The sequence below is a fragment of the Oncorhynchus masou genome, chromosome 27 (genome assembly GCF_036934945.1).
Source record: "Oncorhynchus masou masou isolate Uvic2021 chromosome 27, UVic_Omas_1.1, whole genome shotgun sequence".
Lineage (NCBI taxonomy): Eukaryota > Metazoa > Chordata > Actinopteri > Salmoniformes > Salmonidae > Oncorhynchus > Oncorhynchus masou.
Window position 1 is genome coordinate 35,777,747 of NC_088238.1, and position 12,588 is coordinate 35,790,334.

General features: G+C 41.1%; 1 long non-coding RNA gene across 1 annotated transcript; it reads right to left on the reverse strand.

Moving 5' to 3' along the window:
- Positions 1–296: 296 nt before the first annotated feature.
- On the reverse strand, positions 297–8,692 carry LOC135516069 (uncharacterized). Its single transcript, XR_010451894.1, has 3 exons — positions 8,327–8,692; positions 2,957–3,033; positions 297–2,665 (listed from the first exon to the last, which is right to left on the reverse strand). It is a non-coding gene; the product is annotated as an uncharacterized LOC135516069 (long non-coding RNA).
- Positions 8,693–12,588: the final 3,896 nt, after the last annotated feature.

The window sequence follows — 12,588 nt, forward strand, 5'->3', positions numbered from 1 at the left end:
ACCACCATGCTTCACCGTAGGGATGGTGCCAGGTTTTCTCCAGACGTAACGCTTGGCATTCAGGACAAAGAGTTCAATCTTGGTTTCATCAGACCAGAGAATCTTGTTTCTCATAGTCTGAGAGTCTTCAGGTGTCTTCAGGCGTCTTCAGGTGCTTTTACAGAGGAGTGGCTTCCGTCTTGCCACTACCACAAAGGTCTGATTGGTGGAGTGCTGCAGAGATGGTTGTCCTTCTGGAAAGTTCTCCCCATCTCAACAGATGAACTCTGAAGCTCTGTCCGAGTGACCATTGGGTTCTTGGTCACCTCCCTGACCAAGGCCCTTTACCCCAATTGCTGCTCAGTTTGGACAGGCGGTGTCGTGGAAATATTCGGTCAATCATATTTCACAAATTCCAGAGCCCGTGAGTTCAAATATACTTTTATTACAGCATAACAAAAGCCGAGCTGGTTCATGAATACAATTGCCTTTCCAGGCTTGGCACACATGTTTTATACATTATTCCTCCTTACGTCACACTCATAGTAACTCCTCTTAATGACTCATCCCCTCTGGCATTTAGCCACCATTATCTTATTGCGTTCACTAAGTTTAGTTTCACATTAGGACATGGAACCCGTAGAGCCACAGAAATAGACAGACCTGTTCTTGACTAAGACAGGTGCATACATGTAGGACCCTAGCCACAGTCCTTGGTACTTTACAAAAATAACCAGACATGTCATCCTGCTAACTCCTCTGAAAGGGACACCTATGTTCTGGAAAACCCCAAGAGGTGTAACCATAGCAACAGTACATAGTAGGCCATAACACAGTTACAGGAATATCCAGTCGTGTCCAACCGCAGACAGGTGCATGTCTAATGACCCAGAGCACATATAGAGTGCACTAGTTTACTGGCTCCTTCTGAATTAAATAATTGCCACATATGTACTGGAAAATTACCAATATATCCCTCCTCTGGGGCTAAAAAGCCCCACACTGACACAAGTCCCTTCACAGAGCCTGAAAGAAGTTCAAGATTCCTCCTCAGCCTATTTATCCTTCAACATACAGTATAAAAGCATATGCATGCATATCTCAGCCTTGACCGAGAGTTTCAGTTATGTAAAATAAAATAAAAACAATAAAAATCTAAAATACTAAACCAAACCTCATCAACCCTTATGTCGTTCTGAATATGATACCTAAACACATGGCCCTCCCTCACAGACACCTCTCTAACAACTATTAGGTCAATAATAAAAAAACCTGTTAGAGGATTAAGGTATGTGGTATGTGGATTCTCGTAACCAGAAAACCCTATGTCACTTACATGTCTAGGAGGTCATATAAACAGAAGGTCTAACTTCATTTATAGTATCATACATATTCACTAAACACGCTCTTTATCACAACACAGTGGGCAATCACCCCTATGATACAATGCAATCAAAGGTTCAATATGATGATAATGTCCATCTCCTTCTCTTCAGTCTTTTGAGCACCACGTATATTGGTTGAATCCTGTGATCAGGAATAGGATCCACGACATAGTCCGGAATTGGATATATGTCAGGAAGAACAACATAACAATTTATGTTGTTCTTGATAGGTACGACAACCTCATCCTCCCCCTGGAGCTACCCCATAGGCATTTTCCACTTTTGTCAGTGTATTGTTCAGGAGCTCCAAGAACAGGGTACACCTCCACAAATGGGTTGGTGATGACAGTTTGTACAGTCATCTGTTTTTCTGGGGTTTGAATGAGCAGAGATTTCAGTAAAGGTAAAATACAACACCCATCACCACTAGTGCTTTGCCTATCATGATTGCCATTTTTGTAAACATTGCACCCCATTTTCCCAGGATTGAGTCCAACCAGTCCCAGGCATGGGAATCATGTCCAGCATTGTCCTTTAATTCCTGTCGTAGTCCTTTCAGCTTGGTCATTGCCTTAGTAATGAACCATCTGGGGCAGTGTTATTGGGGATGAAGGTGCAGAGTTCATCTCCAAACATAACACAAACTCTACCTTTCTCTGCCAAGAGCCAATTTAAAGCTTGCCTGTTCTGCCATGTAATTTTGCAAGTGGCCTGTACTTGTTCTCCCAAAGAGGTCAATGCAGAGTCTGTATCAATCAATCAAATGTATTTATGAAGCCCTTCTTACATCAGCCTGATGTCACAAAGTGCTGTACAGAAACCCAGCCTAAAACCCCAAACAGCAAGCAATGCAGGTGTAGAAGCACGGTGGCTAGGAAAAACTCCTTAGAAAGGCCAGAACCTAGGAAGAAACCTAGAGAGGAACCAAGCTATGAGGAGTGGCAGGTCCTCTTCTGGCTGTGCCGGGTGGAGATTATAACAGAACATGGCCAAGATGTTCAAATGTTTATAGATGACCAGCAGGGTCAAATAATAATAATCACAGTGGTTGTCGAGGGTGTAACAGGTCAGCACCTCAGGAGCAAATGTCAGTTGGCTTTTCATAGCCGATCATTAAGAGTATCTCTTCCGCTCCTGCTGTCTCTAGAGAGTTGAAAACAGCAGGTCTGGAACAGGTAGCACGTGCGGTGAACAGGTCAGGGTTCCATAGCCGCAGGAGCAGCACGGCCAGGTACTCTGGGGACAGCAAGGAGTCATCAGGCCAGGTAGTCCTGAGGCATGGTCCTAGGTCTCAGGTCCTCCTCCGAGAGAGAAAGAAAAAGAGAAAGAGAGAAAATTAGAGAGAGCATACTGACATTCACACAGGACACCGGATATGACAGGAGAAATACTCCAGATATAACAGACTGACCCTAGCACCCTGTAACAAACTACTGCAGCATAAATGGAGGCTGAGACAGGAGGGGTCGGGAGACACTGTGGACCCGTCCGACGATACCCCGGACAGAGCCAAACAGTCAGGATATAACCCCACCCACTTGCCAAAGCACAGCCCCACACCAATAGAGGGATACCTTCAACCACCAACTTACCATCCTGAGAGAAGGCAGAGTATGGCTCACGATGATCTCCGCCACGGCACAAACCAAGGGGGGGCAATCCGCCAATCCTAAACAGGAAGATCACGTCAGTGACTCAAGGGACGCACCCCTCCTAGGGACGGCATGGAGGAGCAACAGTAAGCCAGTGACTCAGCCCCTGTAATAGGGTCTGTGACTCCCCCAGTGGAGAGAGGGGAACCGGCCAGGCAGAGACAGCAAGGGCGGTTTGTTGCTCCAGTGCCTTTCAGTTCACCTTCACATTCCTGGGCCAGACTACACTCAATCATAGAACCTACTGAAGAGATGAGTCTTCAATAAAAACATAAAGATTGAGAACGAGTCTGCGTCTCTCACATGGATAGGCAGACCATTCCGTAAAAATGGAGCTCTATAGGAGACAGCCCTGCCTCCAGCTGTTTGCTTAGAAATTCTAGAGACAGAAAGAAGGCCTGCGTCTTGTGACTGTAGTGTACGTGTAGGTATGTATGGCAGGACCAAATTGGAAAAATACAGTTGAACTCAAAAGTTTACATACAACTTAGTTTGGAGTCCTTAAAACTCGTTTTTCAACCACTCCACAAATTTCTTGTTAACAAACTATAGTTTTGGCAAGTCGGTTAGGACATCTACCTTGTGCATGACACAAGTAATTTTTCCAACAGTTGTTTACAGACAGATTATTTCACGTATAATTCACTGTAATTCCAGTGGAACAGACATTTACATACACTAAGTTGACTGTGCCTTTAAACAGCTTGGAAAATTCCAGAAAATTATGTCATGGCTTTTGTAGCTTCTGATAGGCTAATTGACATCATTTGAGTCAATTGGAGGTGTACCTGTGGATGTATTTCAAGGCCTACCTTCAAACTCAGTGCCTCTTTGCTTGACATCATTGGAAAATCAAAATAAATCAGCCAAGACCTCAGAAAAAAAGATTGGAGACCTCCACAAGTCTGGTTCATCCTTGGGAGCAATTTCCAAACGCCTGAAGGTACAACGTTCATCTGTACAAACAATAAGTATGCAAGAATTAACACTGTGGGACCACACAGTCAACATACCACTCAGGAAGAAGACGCGTTCTGTAAACTAGACATGAACGTACTTTGGTGTGAAAAGTGCAAATCAAACCCAGAACAACAGCAAAGGACCTTGTGAAGATGCTGGAGGAAACAGGTACAAAATTATCTATATCCACAGTAAAACGAGTCCTATATTGACATAAGGAAGAAGCCACTGCCCCAAAAGAGCCATAAAAACCAGACTACAGTTTGCAACTGCACTGAGGACAAAGATTGTATTTTTGGAGAAATGTCCTCTGGTCTGATGAAACAAAAATAGAACTGTTTGGCCATATTGGCCATTGTTATGTTTGGAGAAAAAGTGGAGGCTTGCAAGCCGAAGAACACCAATCCCAACCGTGAAGCACGGGGGTGGCAGCATCATGTTGTGGGTGTGCTTTGCTGCAGGAGGGACTGGTGCAATTCACAAAATAGATGGCATCATGAGGGGGAACAATTGTGTGGATACATTGAAGCAATATCTCAAGACACCGGTCAGGAAATTAAAGCTTGGTTACAAATGGACAATGACCCCAAGTATGCTTCCAAAGTTGTGGCAAAATGGCTTAATGACAACAAAGTCAAAGTTTTGGAGTGGCCATCACAAAGCCCTGACCTCAAGCCTATAGAAAATGTGTGGGCAGAACTGAAAAAGCGTGTACGAGCAAGGAGGCCTACAAACCTGACTCAGTTACACCAGCTCTGTCAGGAGGAATGGACCAAAATTCACCCAACTTATTGTGGGAAGCTTGTGGAAGGCTACTCGAAATGTTTGACCCAAGTTAAACAATTGAAAGGCAAAGCTACTAAATACTAATTGAGTGCATGTAAACTTCTGGCCCACTGAGAATGTGATAAAATAAATAAACTGAAATAAATCATTCTCTAATATTATTCTGACATTTCACATTCTTAAAATAAAGTGGTGATCCTAACTGACCTAAAGCAGGGAATTTTTACTAGGATTAAATGTCAGGAATCGTGAAAAACTGAGTTAAAATGTATGTAAACTTCCGACTTCAACTGTACATTCTGTATTGGACTTCCATCAGTCCTGGAAGCAAGAATCCTACTCAAGACACACAGATAAGTGTTCTAAGTGTAATCATCTCCGTCTAAAATTTAAGAAATCACAGAACCCCTTTCTGGTAATATGGAAAATTTAACCTGTTTAACAATTAAGTAAGATATAAAACTGTTGTTTAACAAATGTAGAACCTTCAAAAAGTTGGAGCTGTCTTATCAGCTTAATAGTCAATACTCATTTCATTCTACTTTTATTACTGGACACTGTTCCATGTATTGAAAACAGATTATCATTTTAGAATACATTAACTTCCTGCTCAAATTCACTGGTGTTACCTAACTATAAAACCAAGCGACAATAATCAGAAACTGTCAAAGAATGTTTCTCATGCCTCTACTTAAAATATCCCACTACCTGCTTGCCTTCAACCGCAGTTAATCTTTTTTACAATCTCAAGGCTCAATCCCTCTATCATTTAACCTTGTATTGAAACATCAGCTTTTCAAATTACTAAAATATTGCATAACATATTACCGTTCACATACTGTCAACACTCATTATGTTTATGTAAGGGATTTCTTCCATTGACGGAGAGGCGGACCAAAGCGCAGCGTGGTTATTTTGATTCATGTTTTAATAAATCACTTCACATGAACAAACTAACAAGAAATGTGAAAACCCAAAACAGTCCTATCTGGTGCAAACAGAGACAGGAACAATCACCCACAAACACACAGTGAAACCCAGGCTACTGTATGATTCTCAATCAGAGACAACTAATGACAACTAATGACACCTGCCTCTGATTGAGAACCATACTAGGCCGAAACATAGAAATACCCAAATCATAGAAAAACAAACATAGACTGCCCACCCCAACTCACGCCCTGACCATACTAAATAAAGACAAAACAAAGGAAATAAATGTCAGAACGTGACAGTTTACATCAATCCTGCATATCAACATTACTATATTTTTATCACTAACCACTGTCTCCCACTCATTAAACATCTATTAGTTTAAGATTAACCTGTAACTCACCAAATGTAGAAAATACATCAGCCAGTTCTTAAACAATTCAATTCCAATTGACTAACTCTCCTTTGTTACCTAATATCCACTATCCTTGATTCTCACAAGGATTATTCAAGCCCAAAATACGCAAATTAACAGGGTTGATCCAAACTTTATTAATCATAATCCCAAATGTTTTTTCCTACAAGGCAGTCAAGCACCCAAGCTAACTGGCTAAAGTTGGCTTGCTAATTTAGCTAATGCTACATCCAGATAATAACAAGATAATACATCTTTACTCTCCATTCTACTCACCTCGCAAAGCTGGTTAGGCTCTTTACTTGTTTGCTAAACACATTGGTGACGAACTGTGCTGCTTGCAATAATACAAATTACGTTATTTCCTTGATGTTTACTGACACCGACCATATTCAATCCGACTGAGTATTTGTAAACTCATCAGTTATTCTGCACTCTGGTACCTCCAAACTAGTGCTTTGAAACCCCGTTTTACATAATCCATTCTCAAAAAAGTCTGGTTAGCACAATGATGCTGATAGAACGCTAACTTCAATACGCTTGTATATTGAGCTTCTGATTCTGGTTTTATGTGCTTGTTCCAATTAATTATTGCTTCCCCAAATTCTTTATTTGATTTGAATTCTTCGTTAGCAGGAAAATGTTTGCCCAATATTTTTCATTTTGCTCTTTCATATTTGAGAATTTGTGTGCACTTCTTTCAGCGACTCCATGGTTTTATTAAAAATAACTATTTTCCAAGCCTCTCCCTATTTCCCTGTGATATTCATATTTATTCATTGCTCCCAAGTTTTGTTTTATTGTGCTATTCCCTTTATCAAAACCACTATCTTATTCTTATATTTCTCCCTACAGATCCAGGACCAAAAATCTTTAACGGTCTGTTCAAGCCCTAAATGACTTTGACCACACCCTATACTCTCCTATTTAGATCCACGTTATTTTTCTCTCTATGATTTTTGTACTCGGACTATTGATTATTGCCCCTGTTTCTAGGTTTTTATAATTGTTCTCTTTTTGAGTATATTCTTACTAGAAATGTTCCAATTTCTATATACTGTATATCCTTCCACCTTTCAGTAAAGTATACAATTTTTAATGGCCTCACCAGGCAATTGCTAATATCGTCTTGACATTTATTACTAATTTACTATAATGTTTATGTATTTTTCAATTTATCCTAACTGTTCAAACTTTTAGTATCATACCCCTTCAATGGGTATTTATGTACCAATCACATTCACCTCCCCTAGTGCAGGATGAGATGCATCCCCTCATCAGACCAAGAGAGGTGCGCAATATTTTTAATCCCACAACAGCAGAGAACTGTCACACTCACTCTCACACCTTTCACACTTTTCCTAAGTGACCTGAGTATACAGGATTAGCAGGATTTGCACCTATTTAATGATACACTTCGTCAACACGATAAGTCATCTTATAGGATTTCTCTTAAGCTACCTGTGACCTGGAATTTTTTGCATATTCTGATCCACTTCCGACACAGAAAAGCAATATTATACAGGATTTTAACATTTGCAATTTCCGATTCACTTCCTCAACACAGAAAAGGCAATAATATACAGGAATTTAACCCAACCAAGCAGAACTCATCGATTCACTTCCTCAACACGATAAGCGCTCTTTAATTTTATTCAACCATGCAGACAGTTGCCACTCCAAACTAGATTCAGTCAACAGGGCAGACAGAACCTGAAAGAGATCGATCACCCACCCCAAGCTGAGCGACTGCGCGAGTGGGACAAATTGAATGACCCACCAACTCGGACTTATTGAATCAGACAAATGGGCTGCGTTTGCACGCAACTCATACAGGTCTAATCAAACATATCCGGCCAAACAAAATCAGACAACATAGTCATCCCTTAAACAGACTGATCATCTGGTCAGATGAACCGTCTGAACAAATCAGAGGAATAACCCCACACAACTGAGCCAGTCAAGACAGACGGAGCACACAACTCTCCCTCTCCAATGGTCACACACCAATTACTATACTATATATTCACAGTTGCAACCTTCAAAAGCTTTATTATTCACCCAATATTTTGCATGCATTTCATTGAACTCAAAAGCACCCAATAATTCTTTGGTTTGTCAAATTTGGAGACTCACTCGGTGACCTACAGCTGAAACAGGTTCCTAGAGTGGACCACACAAAATATTATATTACTATAAGTAAGCACTCGACTTACTGTATTTACAAGTTGTGTTTTGTGTAGTCCATCCAGGAAGCCCATTCACAGCTGCAGATTTTCACCGTCTCTGGTCCCTTTTCCCCACTTCTGGCAAGATCATCATTTATGTTGTGGAAATATTTGTCAATCATATTTCACAAATACCGGAGCCTGTGAGTTCAAATAGACATTTATTACAACATAACAAAAGCCGAGCTGGTTCATGAGTACAGCTGCCTTTCCAGTCTTGGCACACACGTTTTATACATTATTCCTCCTTACGCCACACCCATAGTAACTCCTCTTAATGACGCATCCCCTCTGGCATTTAGCCACCGTTATCTAATTTCCTTACACTAAGTTTAATTTCATATTAGGACATGGGAACTGTCACGAGAATTTTCCATCCCAATGATTATAACTAACAATTATTTAAGCTTTGAACAATCCCCGAGGTTTGTAAGAGCCTGGATTTAATAATAATTAGGCAAAGACTCCGTAAGGTTTATTTAGAAAACTTTCAAGTCCAAAATGCAAAGACATGTCATTTTATAACTCCCCCCCACCTACTTACACTCACACACAGACACAGAAATAGAAGGGGGATTACACGTACACACAGATGCACAAACAGTAGGTGGGATGTACTTAGTTAGTCTCCCGCCTGTCCGGTGCTGCCGTAGACTCTCGTCTATTTGGGGCCCGCTGTTAGGGTCCCCAGTATGAGGTCAGCGGCGAGGGTCACCGCTCCCAAGGCGCCACTTAAGCGGGCAAAGCCTATGGTGGAGTGGGGTCCACGTCCCGCGCAAGAGCTGCCACCGCGGACAGACGCCCACCCCTATAGGTTAAGGTTTTGCGGCCAGAATCCGCACCTTTGGGGGGAGGTACTGTCACGTTCTGACCTTATTTGCTTTTTTATGTCTTTGTGTTAGGTTGGTAGGCCGTGGGTTGGGGTGGGTAGTCTATGTTCTTTTTTCTATGTTGTTATATTTCTATGTGTTTGGCCTAGTATGGTTCTCAGAGGCAGGTGTCGTTCGTTGTCTCTGATTGAGAATCATACTTAGGTAGCCTGTTTTCCCCATTTTGGATGTGGGTGTTTAATTTCTGTTTAGTGTCTGTTCACCTGGCAGAACTGTTTTGTTTTCTCTTCTTTGTTATTTTGTGTAGTGTTCAGTTTTTTCAATTCAAATATGAGGAACACTTACCACGCTGCGCATTGGTCCGATCCTTCCTACTCCTCCTCAGAAGAGGAAGACGAAAACCATTACAGTATCTTTCCCCACAGTCCACATTCCTCGTTTATCACTACCAAGCTGGCAGTTCCATACCGTTCCCTCCCGAGATTAGAGGGACCTTGACAGGATCTCTTTCCTGTCGTAAGTTTTTTCAGAGTTCCAACCAGGTCAGGTCATGTATAGTTCAATTGTCCTCTGTGTTTTCTTGTCACACATTTCTCTCCCTTAACTTCTTGGTGACTGCGGGGCAGTATTGAGTAGCTTGGATGAATAAGGTGCCCAGAGTAAACTACCTGCTACTCAGCCATAAAATCAAGAATATGCATGCAATTAGTATATTTGGATAGAAAACACTCTGACGCTTCTAAAAGTGTATGCATCTGGTCTCTGAGTATAACAGAACTCATATGGCAGGCGAAAACCTGAGAAAATCCAACCAGGAAGTGGGAAATCTGAGCTTTGTAGGTATTCAACTCATAGTATATTGAAGATACAGTGGGATATTGGTCATGTTGCACCTCCTAAGGCTTCCACTAGAGGTCAACAGTCTTTAGAACCTTGTTTGATGCTTCTACTGTGAAGTGGGGCCGAATGAGAGGGGAATGAGTCAGAGGTCTGGCAGAGAGCCATGAGCTCGTGATGCGTGGTCATGTGAAAGTTACGTTCCATTGCTTTTCTACAGACAAAGGAATTCTCCGGTTGGAACATTATTGAAGATGATAAAAGATGATTTATGATAAAAACATAATAAAGATTAATTCTATACTTCGTTTGACATGTTTCTATGACCTGTAATATAACATTTTGGACTTTTTGTCCGACCTTTCGGCTGGACTTGCACGTGCGTTTGGATTTCTTTACCAAATGCCCTAACAAAAGGTGCTATTTGGACATAAATTATTAACTTTATCAAACAAATCAAACATTTATTGTGGAACTGGGATTTCTGGGAGTGCATTCTGATGAAGATCAAAAGGTAAGTGAATATTTATAATGTTTTTTCTGACTTCTGTTGACTGCACAATATGGCAGATATCTTTTTGACTTGTTTGGTGTCTGAGCGCCGTACTCAGATTATTGCATGGTATGCTTTTTCCGTAAAGTTTTTTTGAAATCTGACACAGCGGTTGCATTATATAAAGGTAAAAATTAAATGTACTTGTTTAATATTTTCCCTGACACCCAAAAGTGCTTGTTACATTTTGAATGCTCAGCAGGACACACAAATGGTCCAATTTCCACACTTATCAAGAGAAAATCCCTGCCTCTAATCTGGCGGACTCACTAAAAATGAATGCTTTATTTTTTAAATTATTTTAAATTATTATAATACTTTTTGTAGGGGGTTCTTTGCTTGTAAATTATGTCTGAGCGTTGGAGAGTGCCCCTGGTTATCCGGAAATGTTAAAAATAAGAAAATTGTGCAATTTGGATTGATTACAGTTTTTTCTGAATGCTTAAACACTAACAGTGATTCTTGAAGAACTATCTCTGAAACCATTAACACTTGTAGCCAATGCATTTACCAAGTGAGCCAAACTGAATGCATGTTCTCTGCTTTACACTCAGTTTATAATTTTATAACACACTTCTAGCAAAACTGTAAACATTGGTCTCTACATTGTAACATTATTTCACCAATTGCCTTTTCACATTGACACATATGAAAACACTTAGATAATGACTTAAATTACAAATCAGAGCTTGAGCACTATATATAGGCCACAGGTAAACATTCGGTTTGGACAGCAATGGAGGCCAATATTGGACGTAAGAAGGGGTAAGAACTAGAGGAGGAAGAGGATGATTTTTTTATTTTAATTTTACCTTTATTTAACCAGGCAAGTCAGTTAAGAACACAGTCTTATTTTCAATGACGGCCTGGGAACAGTGGGTTAACTGCCTGTTCAGGGGCAGAACGACAGATTTGTACCTTGTCAGTTACTTCTGGTTACTAGTCCAACGCTCTAACCACTAGGCTACCCTGCCGTCCCATGGGGATGAGGAGGTGAAGAAGTAAGAGGAGGAGGAGGATAAGGAAGAGGTGAAGTAGGACGGGAGAGAAGGCGAGGACGGGGAAGAGGAAGGGGAGTCAGAACACAATAACTGATGAAATCAGAACGACTGTGGTTGACCATGTTGTCAACCATGGGATGAGCATGAGGGAGGCTGGGCAATGGGTACAAACAAATCTGGGCCACTATACTGTTGCAGGTATCATCTGGATATTTTGAAAGGAGAACCAGTCAGTAACTGTAAATACTGTAGTTTTACTGGTACAGTAATATGTACTGTACTTTCATAATGAGAAGGCTTTCACTAAAACCATTCAAATGTTTTTACAGAATTGCAAGAAAACCCGTATCTGGTGGAAGAGGTTGACTGTTCACCCCAGAGCAGGAGACCCACATTGTAAATATGGTCATTGCAAATAACTGTATCAGACTCAGAGTACACCATATTCCAAAACGTCAACAGAGTGAGTCTCTCTGCACTGTACTGTCTACTGAAACGCAATATAACCAGGATGAAGCAGCTGTAGAGTCCCTTTTGAAAGAAACTCAGACCATGTAAAACAACTGAGATATGCATTTTTGCAGGAAAGCTATAGTATCCTTATCATTGGTTCTGGAAGTGTATGGTGCTACGTCATATTGACTGATCCCTTCCTTTTTGTACTGTGCTACTTTTTTTTTAACCTTTATTTAACCAGGCAAGTCAGTTAAGAACACATTCTTATTTTCAATGACGACCTGGGAACAGTGGGTTAACTGCCTGTTCAGGGGCAGAACGACAGATTTGTACCTTGTCAGCTCGGGGGTTTGAACTCGCAACCTTCCGGTTACTAGTCCAACGCTCTAACCACTAGGCTACCCTGCCGCCCCATTGTTTTGTCTTGTCTCTTTCAGAGAGTCATGGAGCTAATATATGTGGACGAGGCAGGTTTCAACCTTGCAAAAACAAGGGGCTGCAACAGAAATATCTTCAGACACCATGCCATCATCAACGTCCCGGGACAACATGGTGGCAACATAACAATGTGTG